Source organism: Gorilla gorilla, chromosome 16, assembly GCF_029281585.2.
Source record: "Gorilla gorilla gorilla isolate KB3781 chromosome 16, NHGRI_mGorGor1-v2.1_pri, whole genome shotgun sequence".
Taxonomy (NCBI): Eukaryota; Metazoa; Chordata; class Mammalia; order Primates; family Hominidae; genus Gorilla; species Gorilla gorilla.
The window spans coordinates 52,594,306-52,606,893 of NC_073240.2; the positions used below are offsets into that span (position 1 = coordinate 52,594,306).

Here is a 12,588-nt window from a genome sequence, read left to right on the forward strand (position 1 = left end):
TGTAGCTGGAATGTACCTCAAGCAGGCACGTCAGTCCACTTCTTTGGCTGCATTTTTGAAAGGTGTGTCAAAGTTTAGCATTACTCCTGGGGATGGTCTACTCCTGAAGAGCAGGCCAGGAAAATTCCCAGTAAGTGACTAAATGAATAAATGGAAAAATGTCGCAGTTCCCTCTCCTCAGAGCCTCGCACAAAAGGTAGCCATTACATAGGCCACTGTCAAACAGTCCTCTGAGAGATTCCCACACTCTTCCTCTTCCCTCTAGACTACCCATCTGCCCCAATCCCCCCCTTGAGCAGCCTATTCTGTTTTTTCTCCCACTACAGCGGCCAGCCCCACCGCCTGGTGTAGAGCTTGAAGATGGAAAGGGAAGATAGGATGGGCAGAAACTGCCCTGCAATAGCTACATCATCCCCGGTTGCATACCTAAGAAAACCACTAAGGTCACCACACCCTGGAGGTGACATTCGCATGATTTATGCCTCTCTTGGGCTTTAGATTTTATTCCTTTACTTTTCTATAACTCTGTCATGACCAGTTTAAAGGCCCCAATGTCATGTCCTCGCATTAACAACCAAGGCTACAATGCAAGCCCTGCCGTGTGCGCTTCTTTACAAAAGGTCAAAGTAAAAAGGAAATCTATACCAAAGAGCCTCTAGATACTATTTCCAGCTTCGGGGAAGTAGATAGTAGGTACTTCCACGGGTGGAGAACATTGTCTTAGACTGGGATAAGGGTTGGTGTTCGCAGTCCCCTTCCTACGTTCTGTCCATTGTAAAGACCAGGGTCAGCGTTGAGCCTCGCCCTTCTTGCTAGAACTACAACTCCCAGGATGCCCCGCGGCACGGGAGTGCGCACGCGCGTCGGAGGCGAAGGAGGAACCCACCGCACCTACAGGGCGGTCGAGTGAGGGAGCTGCTGGCGGGTGGGTCTGGCAACTCTTTGGGAGGCCGACGCGGGCGGACCGGCGGGTTCTGGGAACCGAGCCTCGGCTTGCGGCCGGCAGTTTCCGTGGGTCTGTGAAGAGGTCGGCGGCCCCTGCGGGCGCCAGTCAGGTAAGCCCAGCCCGGTGCTTTCCAGGAAGTCCGTCTGCGGGCGCGGGTAGGGAGTCGCACCGGCCATGGTGGCTGAGGAGGGAGAGGTTGCTGCCCGCCGGCCGCCCGACTCCAGGCTCCTTCCCGACGGGTCCGTCTCGGGGAGCAGGGGTGCGCGGGGGCTGCTTCTGCGCGAACGGCCCGGGCGGGGGACGTGGGGCGCGCTGGGCGTCGCCCGCCGGTCTAGGCGCCGCCCGCCGGTCAGGGCGCGCGAACCCGGCGTTCCCAGTGAATCACCCGCGGCCCGGGCGCCCGGGTTCGGGACCGGCCCCCTCCCCTCCCGCTGAGTCGCGGCCGAGCTGGCTCCCTGCACCCCACCCAGCGTCGCCGGGACACGATCACACCGAGATGGCACCGAGCCTCCTTCAAAGGCTTCGGCTTGTTGAAAGTGGGGCGGCGGAGTGGGGCAGCCAAAACTTAGGGCACACCCTTTTTGTGATTGAAATGTGGCTGCCCTTGCATTCACCGGTTTGATCTGTCTGCTCTTAGAATTAAGTTCCTAGCTCCCAGGCAGCACAGCTGGATCCGGCTGGGAAGTTTGTGTGTTAGTTTGTTTTGAGGACGTGACTGTGTCGTTATATTTTTGCTTGCGGGGGATGGTGTGTTTCCTCCGCAAGCCTGCATTCTGATTATAAACAGAAATGGGAAACAGCCACAGTTTCTTTCTTTCTTTTTAATGTTTAGTTAAGAATCGCATTTCCAACTTGCCCTTGGCCTCTGTTAAAACCAAAAGTCATCTGGCAATGAACACTGCAGTAAAACTTACCCCAGGAGGCCATACTTCAACAGGAAATAAGCCTGTGGAGATTTAAGTTAGTTATGTGCAGCCTTCCTTGGTTTGTAACATTGTCATGCAGCTCATGTCTCCTCTCCTTTTCTGAGAAACCTTCAGATTAATTTTTCTGGCAGATTAAATTGATTAATTGGCCCGTCAATAATATATTAGGCTTGGAAAAATAGCTTTGCCAAGCCTCATTTACTCTTGCTAGTTTCTTCTTCCTAGGCACCTTTTCACCTTTAAGAGTCTGCAATCATAATAGTTACAGTCCCCTTTCTTACACATTCCTACGAAAGGAACAAAACGAATTAAAATGTCCCAATATATTTTAATTCTTTGAGCTTTCTTTGCTTTTGCAACTCTCAGAAATTGTAGTTTGCTGATCTTTAAAATTAGGTTGTTGGACCAGATGACCCCCGAGATTATTCTGCCCCTAAATATCTCTGGTTTTTAAAAGTTCATTTATTTTGCTCATTCAGGAAACACTGGCGATATGAATTCCAAGTCCTATGCTAGACATGAGAAAGAGCAAACATGAGTTCTTGAGAATGCTGTAGACCTACTGCTCAATTTTATTTAATCATATTTTTTATGACTAATTCCTAAATTTTGTGGTATATCCAATATGCCAACCTACATTGTAATTAATAACTTCATCTGAAATTAAATAGGTACAGGTCAAATCCCATTCAAAGATTTTTCGTGTCTTAATTACTGGCCCATTGAAACAAAACAGGTTTGGTACAACAGAAAGGCCCTGAATGGTGGAGGGCAGTCTTTTCGAACACTTTAGCATGCATAATTCGTTCAGGATATTGTAGGTTTGAAGTAGAGTCCAAAGTCTATATGTCTGATGGGTGATGCTGTCAGAGACCACACTTTGAATGTCAAGTGTGGGGAGGTAATTTTAGAGGTATTTTCAGGTGTTTTTAATGGCAATTTAAATACTGGTACTGATAACTGATATTAGATACATTATTGATGGCTTTTTCAACTCTCAGTTTTTTAAAATACTGTAGTCCTATGAACTCTAACAAGAACAATTGTCTTCATAAGTTTTTCTCTTTCTTTCCTTTTCCTTTCTCTTTGCTAGTTTTTCTTTTTTCTCTTTGCTTTTTTTTCTCTCCTCCTCTTCCTTCCTTAATTGTTTTCATTCATATTAATTTGGCAATTCATGAATTCAAGTATGTGTCTTGCCCCATTCTGTATTCTGTACAAAGCAATGTTTCAGGCTCCTGGTGAATATGTATAAGACATGAGGCCAGGGCCGGACCTGGTGGCTCACACCTGTAATCCCAGCACTTTGGGAGGCCAAGGTAGGAGGATTGCTTGAACCCAGGTGTTTGAAATCAGCCTGGGCAACATAGCAAGACCCTGTCTCTACAAAATAAAATAGATTAGCCAGGTGTAGTGGTGATGCCTGTAGTCCTAGCTACTCAGGAGGCTGAGGCAGGAGGATTGCTTGAGCCCAGGAGTTTGAGGTTACAGTGAGAGACAATGATTGTGCCACTGCACTCCAGCCTGCGTGACAGAGTAAGTAAGACCCTGTCTATCTAAAAAAAGAAATTTTATATATATATATATATGAATGACATGGTTCCTGTCTAGGACCTTATTCTCTTTGGGATTAGGCAGATATACTTATGTATAGTCCACAGCACTTGTAAGAGCCACCTGTAGGGAATGAAAACGTGGTAGATATTCAGGAGAGATATTTTCCAGTTGCAGGAGTGGGGAACAACTAAAGTCAATATTTTTTTCCATTCACTGGTCATCTCTTTCCCCAGGCTATACTGTCTATACTGTTTGAATGTATGTGACATATCTACATAGAGTATAGTGGAATTCTGTAAATTTATTTTATTTGGAACCTGAGATGAGCCAGATACATGAACATAATTAGAACCGGATGTGGTGGCACGCTTCTGTAGTACCAGCCACTTGGGAGACTGAGGCAGGAGTACCACTTGAGCCCAAAAGTTCCAGGACAGCCTGGGCAACATAGCAAGACCCTATCTCAAAAACTAAAACAAAAGAGAAAATCAATTATATCTGAGCAATATCACAGGGAGGATGAGAGGCTTTGCGGATAAAAATATACCTGGATGGAGGGAGAAAGATAAAGAGGAGGATCCAGTAAACAGTAGAGGAAAAAAAGGCTTTTAGTAAGGTTTTCTGGTGTCAGTCTGATGTATACTGATATTTAGGCTGTGTTGTAGCTGGCAAACTACTCTTCACGCTTTTCAGTTGCTCTTAACTTTAATATGCATGAGCTCTCTCGATTAGAATAGATGAGGAGGGCATTATTCTCTAGGCCGTGTGGCTAAAGTGCTGTCATCCCTTGGTCATTGATAGTCCTTGCTGACATTTGATTTACATGCAGTTTTATGTCAGATCCTTTAAAATCACAAATATATGGAGAGAAAAATGGTATAGACAATAGAAAATTCTACTGGGCCTATAACTGGTCCATTAAGTGCTTATTTAAATTGTAAACAATCAAATTTAATTTGGTGTTTATAAAAAATTATGTATGTGAACATACATTCTTGTATCTATATGTGTCTGTAATCCATTAGCTTATTTACAATGATCAAAGAATAGAAGTGTGAATAAATCAGAACGGCACATGATTGAAAATGCTGTGTAACTGAAGATGCATTTGTGTAGTCTTGAGGAATTTCATTTGAAACAAAATTGTTAGTCTATATCTTGAGGCACATTGCTACTTTGTATTTTTATTGATATATAATTAACATTCAATAAAATGCACATAATATCCAGTTCAAGGAGTTCTGACAATTGTATACACTGTAACTTCTACAAAAATCAGATAGAAAACATTTTTTTAAGTCACCCTAGAAAGTTCCCTCACCCACCTTCCTCCAAAGGCAATCACTTCCTGACTCCATAGATTTCTGACACTACAGAGATTTTTTGACTTGTCTTGGACTTCGCATAAATGGAGTCATACAGCATGTGCTTTTTTTGTGTTTGGCTTCTTTCATGTAAGAAAGATTCATCTATGTTGTTGGCAAGTATCAGTGGTTTGTCCTTTTAAGTTGTTGAATAGTATTCCATTGTACGAATATACCCCAATTTATATTTTCTCCTTGATGCATATTTGGAATAAGATTGTTATGAACATACTTTTACAAGTTTCTTGATAAATACCTAGGAGCAGAGTTACTGAGTCATAGGGTATGTGTATGTTTAACTTTATTAAAAATCTGCCAAACAGTTCTCCAAAGTGGTTTATACTGAGTTCTACTTGCTCGATATTTTTAGTGTTGCCAGTGTTTAGTGTTGTCAGCCTTTTCAATTTTAGTCACACTACAGGATGTATGGTTGTACCTCATTATGGTTTTAATTTACATTTTTCTGATGATTAAGAATGTTGAGTGCTTTATCATATGTTAATTGGCTATGCAGTATCTTTTTGTGAATTGTTTGTTCAAGTCTTACCTAGTCTTTCATTGGGTCATTCATCTTTTTATTGTTTGTAGGAGCTCTTTATATATTCACGGTACAAGTTCTTTGTCACATATATAGATAGATGTGTTGACAGTTTTTTTATACAGTCTGTCCCTTGTCTACTTTCTCAATGATATTGTGATGAGCAGAAATTTTTAATTTTTATAAAGTCTGTTTTATCAATTTTTTGTATTATGGCTAGTGTTTTTGTCCTGACCAATAAATTTTTACCAGTGCCCAGGATTGCAAAGAAAGCTTTTTCTTCTAGAAACTTTATTTTTCTAAGTTTTTCATTTGAGTCTGTGATTGATCTCAAAGTAATTATTATTGTGTTACGATATAAGATAGGAGTTTGGGTTCATTTTCCCCCTATATAGATATCTAGTTGTTCCAGCAACATAGGTTTAAGAAAAACTTTCCTTTCTCGGCCAGGCACAGTGGCTCACACCTGTAATCCCAGCGCTTTGGGAGACCAAGGCAGGCAGATCATTTGAGCCCAGGAGTTTGAGACCAGTCTGGGCAACCTGACAAAACCCCATTTCTACTAAAAATACAAAAATTAGCCGGAAGTACTGGCATGCACCTATAATCCCAGCTACCTGGGGGGCTGAGGCAGGAGGATCATCTGAGGGAGGTGGAGGCTACAGTGAGCTGTTATCGTGCCACTGCACTCCAGCCTGAGTGACAGAGTAAGACCCTGTCTCAAGACAAAACAGAACACACCTCTTTTTTGTTTGTTTTTCTCCATTAGATTGACTTGGCATCTTAGCACGTCAGCTGAGCTACTTTGCATTTTAGTTGTGCTTATATTGTCAGTTTCTTAAGCACGGACCCTGACCTTAAAAATAAAATGTTTATGCTCCTCTCCCAGATTGGGACTTGACTGAGATTGATCCAGGGCTAGTTACCATGTATTTCCTGATGGAAGAATGTTAAGTATGAATTTGAATTTTAAATGGCTTTTCTGTGGGTCGAGTTAATGGAGACAACCTCATTTTAGAAGCAATTGCATCTTCCTTATAAAATAGGCAGATGTTTAGAATGAAGGAGATGTAAGCAAGGAAAGATCACCTAGGACTCCAACATAGCAAGCTATAGGGAGCTTAATATTTCTTGTTTATTGGCTTGATCTAAATAGATGCAATTATATATAAGCCATGTGTTTTAGTTTCCATCTTTTTCTGTTTTGTTTTGTTTTGAGACAGAGTCTCAATTTGTCACCCAGTTTGGAGTGCAATAGTGTGATCTTGGCTCACTGCAGCCTCGACCTCCTGGGCTCAAGCAGTCCGTCAGCCTCAGCCTCTCAAGTATTAATAGCTGGGACTACAGGCATGCACCACCATAACTGGCTAATTTTTGTATGTTTAGTAGAGATGGAGTTTCATCATGTTTCCCAGGCTGTCTTTGAACTCCTGAGCTCAAGCAATCTGTTCACCTTGGCATCCCAAAGTGCTGGGATTACAGGCGTGAGCCACCACACCCAGCCTTAGTTTCCATGTTTCTACTCCATTGTCTATTCCAATCCTTTGTGATGCAATTTCTGAATTTGCCTTGGAACAATTTTTAGGGAGACAGTTTGGTTATTTTTTTCTTCTAAGTTTATTTGCTGATAATACACTAAGTTGATAACATTATTTTAAAAAGAATGTCACCCCAACCTCATTATTCTTATGTAGCTATTTTTACTTTTCCTCATTTCTTTCCAGGCCTGATTCATTCTCATACATATTTTTATATGATTGTAATCATAGTGTGCATATTGTTTTTTGTTCAGAGATTGAGTTGTAACTAGTGAATGCTGTCTCCCTTAGGTAGATCACCCTTGTTAGTAAAGACAAAGATTAGAGATGGAGAAAAGACAACTGGGGACTTACCAGTGAGGAGTCTTGAATCCTAAAGCTTAACTAAAATAGAAGCAGAAAAAAGCTAAGATTTTCAAAGACAGGATTACCTTTCTGTGGAAATGCAGGACAACTTTGGTTTCCTTATTCATTCCTTCCCCCTCTCTCTAATATATAACAGCTTTAGTGAGATATAATTCACACACCATACAATTCACCCATTTAAAGTGTACAATTCAGTGGATTTTGCTACAATCAGAATTGTAGAACGATCACCACCATTTTAGAACATTTTCATCACACTAGAAATAAACCCCTTACCATTAGCAGTTACTACCTAATTCCTCCCAATTCCCCCGTGTCTCCCCCACCCAGCCCTAGGCAACCACTAATCTACTCTCTCTTAAGATTTGCCTATTCTGGACATCTCATATAAATGGAATCATATAATATGTCGTATTTTGTGCCTGGCTTCTTTCACCCTTATACTACTCTTAAGAATTCGTTTTCACGCCTATAATCCCAGCACCTTGGGAGGCTGAGGCGGGTGGATCACGAGGTCAGGAGATCGAGACCATCCTGGCCAACATGGTGAAACCCCGTCTCTACTAAAAATACAAAAATTAGCCAGGTATGTTGGCACACACCTGTAGTCCCAGCTACCCGGGAGGCTGAGGCAGGAGAATCGCTTGAACCTGGGAGGTGGAGGTTGCAGTGAGCCGAGATCACGCCACTGCACTCCAGCCTGGTGACAGAGTGATACTCCGTCTCAAAAAAAAAGAAAAAAGAAAAAAGAAAAATACTGAAATACAGTCAAGGTTCCTCCTGAGATGTGCACCCTTTTTGAGCTATAAAGATATCCACTCCCTCAGGTATATATGTTCAACACCTGCACCCATTCACTAAGGAAGGAACACAAACACACTAAGACAAACTTACAAACTAAGGTAACATATACAGTGATGATAACCCCCTACAAATAAACACTTTCATATCTGGGCATAACTAAGCATGAACATCATGATAAGTACATACAAGTGAACACAGTTCCTGAAGTGTTTGTGAGAAAGTGAATAAAAATATGGTAAACTAGAAGAAAATGAGGGCTGGGTGTGATATATATATATATAGACTTGTAGGTAAGAAGATTGTTGCATTTCCTTAACCACAGCATAGCAATTCTTTTGAGCAGGATATTATTAGTAATACTTATACAGTAGGGGATTTCCATCCATGTGGAAAATTACAACCAACAAAATATTTTCATTCCCTGGGTGTGGTGTTAAAACTTTGATGAGGAGTTAAGGAATATTCAGAAGAAGCCCCTCAAATGTATATGAGTCTGGCTTATATTCAGGCAGCCCTTACCCTGAGGCAAACGTGACAAGATATGATACAACCCCCAAGATTTATTTTCATTCATGGTGGGCTATAATTAACCCAGGTTAATACTCTTAGGGAACTATTCTTTTTTTTTTTTTTCCTCTTTAATATGCCCACTTGAGTGCTAGACCAGCTGAGGAGTTGGGGATCTAATTTCACTGGAAATACCAATAAATATGTGATGATTTCAAAGTCATGCCCACCCCCCTTTTGTTTTTCTCCTGTTGTCCCTAAGATTTGCAGTTTCTTGGTGAAAAATTACAGAACCCTACACAGCAATGGACCAAGGCAGATGTGTAGGATTTCACCTCTGCAAGGCTTTCCGGGCAGGTGGGCTCTTCTGTTAGTCCTCAGCACACCCTCTGTGCTTGCCTTTCCTCTGCCACTTTTCTTGAACCCCCATTATTATTCCTTGTCAAGTCATCTCACTTCCTGCTTTCCTTAGACATTGGCCAGCATTCCAAGTGATATAGTGTGCCCTCCACCAGAGAATAGCTGGCACTGCTTTAAGCCCCTTAGCCTTCCCTCCTACCTCAGAAGAAACTGTTTCCTCTTTTCTTCTCCCACTGCCTGAATCTGGTATAGCACACAAGGGGAGCCTCTGCAGAAATATTACTTGAACTGGTCCCTGAAAGATGTGAAAGGATTTGAACATGAGAAAGAGTGCAAAAGGACATTTCCTGTGTAATGAACCATGTGATGTAAGGGCTGCAGGCGGAAGAGCATGGAGGCGTACTTACTTCTGTGTAACACAGGGTGTGTGAAGATCGCTCCTTTCCCTTTACTTTTCTTCTTCTTGCCCTGGCTTCCCTCCCAGCTCCAACCTTTTTCAGCCTGTGCTTTGATCTCTTTGCTTAGTATATACTTCTCCACCCCTCTCTGTCTAGCTAATTCTGTCCCTCCCTGACCACCCACAGTGATCTCTGAATTTCTGTACACTAATAGCCAGTACCATTCTTTTGGCAGTTAATTATATATTTTCTTGAAAAAAAACAAAAAGCACTTTATGTGCATGTCTCATTTTCCCAAATAGAGTATGTTAGTCAAGGTGTTTAGGTCTCCGGGAACACAAACCCATTTAAGCTATCTTGCTAGATGGTATGGTGGCAGAGCTGGGAGTTGTACTGCGTTACTGTTGTAAGGCCGCTGAGGTCCGTGAAATGACCTACAGCTGGAACCCAGAGCAGACACTTTGAAAGTCTCTGTCCTCTCTCTGCTTGTAGGGCTCTCTTTGGCTTCTTTCTGTGCCTCTGCTCCATTTTAGGATATTAATTTTAATTTTTAAAAAATAGTATGCATTACTGTGTAATTTATCTTGACTGCTGAGCTTTTTTGCACCCTACTAAATCCTGAGGCACCCTGAGGCAGGTGCCTCCTTTCCTTCTTTCCTGTAGCCCCAGCCCTGCTTCATTCTCTTCCCTGCAGACTGACCTTCTGTGCTTTCCCCTTAGCTTCAGCTTCAAGGTGACTAGCTTGTTATGGTAGTGCCTCCAGACTTGGTGATACCTTATGTCTCAACTTGAGTTTTGTCTCCCAGCTTTCCAGATTTCTGGAGAAGAATTGAATTTGATCCGTCCTGGTTAGATTGAGAGTGGTGACCCCTGTACCAAACAGCTGTGAAAGATGGGGCATTGTTATGTTGTTTCTTTGGCTGTATATTTCACAGGGACTGGAATAAGGGGTGGGTCCCCCCACACAAGGAGGTTTGGGGTTGTTCATCTCAAAACATGCTTATTTTGGTGTCAGAAGGAAGTGACCATGCCTTCTCTTTTTTGGTATGTTCCCTGCATCTGGCAGATTGACAGCTAAGAAATAGGTGTATCTCTCTTTTTTTTTTTTTTTTTTTTTCATTTTGTTTGAGACTGGGTCTCACTCTATTGCCTAGGCTGGAGTGCAGGTGTGATCATAGGTCCCTGCAACCTCCGCCTCCCAGGCTCAAGCAATCCTCCCACCTTAGCTGCCCAAGTAGCTGGAACTAAAGGCACGTGCCACCATGCCTGGCTAATTTTTTGTAATTTTTATAGAGATGGGGTCTCTTTATGTTGCCCAGGCTAGTCTCAAACTCCTGGGCTCAAGCAGTCCTCCTGCCTTGGCCTCCCAAATTGCTGGGATTACAGAGGTGAGCCACCACACTCAGTCTTCTCTTATTTGGTGTCTTTTTATTCCTATGACTTGCCATTTGACCATTAGGATTAACTTTTAGGTATAATAGTCAATTCAGATCAATTTTTTTTTTTCGAGACAGGCTTTCGCTGTCATCCAGGCTGGTGTGCAGGTGTGATCATAGCTCACTGCAGCCTTGAACTCCTGAGCTCAAACGATCCTCCTGCCTCAGTCTCCCAAGTAGCTGGGACTACAATTTGTACACCACCACACCTGGCTAATTTTGCTAGTGAGCAATATTTTTAATACTTAAAATGAATTACTAAAATTTGTGTTATCATTTGGAAATTTTCTAATTTTATAGCAGATTAAATATTTTTTAAACATTTGTTTTTGAAATTTGTTTCTCAGTTCAGAAAGAATAGGGGAGTAGAATATTGATAATCAAAGAGTGACAATACAGTACAACTTTACTGACTCTGCTCCCAGCCCCATTAGGATATGATAAAACCAAGTTCTCACATCATTGATCTCAGTGCTTACTGAGTCCCCTTATATTACTTTATTTTATGTTAATTTAGTGTCTACCATGTTGCAGGCACTATATTAGGGGCTGATAATGTAAAAATAGGTCCTTGCCCTCAAAGTGCTCACAATCTATGGTGGAGATAGATTGTGGTCTCTCTGTCAGAGACATGGAGACTGATTATGGTCTGGTGAGATAAATGTTGATAGAAGTGTGGGCAAAGTGGTAGGCTAGCACCTCTCTTCTGTTGTTTTCTTTGTGTACATCGATCTCTCACTCTTCTGTATTCTCTTTAGTCTCCAACTCTCTCAGTCTCTTCGCTTAATTGCTTATGTTATGTGGATCAGAGTATAGTATGAATAATATCTCATTTACTTAATGTGAACTAATGAAGTGTTCCTTAAAAATGAAGATAATATTTAATGAAGATAATGACTGTTAGCTAACATTGATCACACGCTCTGCTTTAGGTACTGTTCTAAGTGATGTATATATGTTATCCTCATTTAACAAATTAACATATCAATCCCATGAGATGGTTACTCTTATTATTCTTATTTTACGGATGAGAAAACAGAGGAACAAAACAATAGTTCAATATCTTGCCCAAGGTTATAAAGTTAGCAAGAAGTTGAAATCTTTTTTGTAAGTTATTTTAAATGTCATTTTTAAAATAAGATGTAATAATTTCTCCTGCCCTTCTTAAATGGAGTCCCTGATGCTTAATTTAGCCAAAATGATGTGGGAAATATCGACTTTAGAATTCATTTTTTTGCATCATTTATTGTACCGTGCTATTGAATTGCCTTCTGAGATTGTTGACGTTTATAGGCTCTTAGAAACTGCATTAAATTGTCCCACACTTTTGTGTTTTGGTTACTTGGTAGCTTTTCCTTTTCTTTTATCTCCAGCTGTGGCTTCTTGCTATCACCTAATATCACTTAATTTGCTTCTGTTAATGTGTAGTGTCTAGTATCATAAAACTAAAAACATGGCAAAAATTGAGTATTTTTTAGAGGAAGTGTGATATTGTGTAAAACGTATGGCTTTTAGGGTCAGGTTCAAATCTCACATCCACTACTGAAAAGTACATATCCTTGAGCAGGCTCTTAGCCTTTCTGAGCCTCAGTTTCTTCATCTGTAAATTGGAGATAGAACTATTTTGCAAGGTTATTATGAGGAGATTTGTATGATAAAGTGCCTGGCATATAACAGGTATACAAACAAAAATTGATTCCTTTCTTTTTCACTTCCTTATAATATGATATGGGACATGATCCCTTTATTCTGAGAGACTAAAGTAAAAAATGAAAGAAATGTTTTCCTATGATGTAATTAAGATATAACCAGTTTTATTCTATCACTAAAGGTAATAATTGATAGTTGTTG

At 41.2% G+C, this 12,588-nt stretch overlaps 1 protein-coding gene across 1 annotated transcript in view; it reads left to right on the forward strand.

Annotated features, from left to right (window-relative positions):
- The first annotated feature begins 820 nt into the window (after positions 1–820).
- Positions 821–12,588, forward strand: part of TMOD3 (tropomodulin 3) — an 85,685-nt gene continuing 73,917 nt past the window's right edge. Inside the window, exon 1 of the mRNA XM_019010835.4 lies at positions 821–1,055. The gene's annotated coding sequence lies outside the window, so the exon portion shown is untranslated. The remainder of the gene's footprint in view (positions 1,056–12,588) is intronic.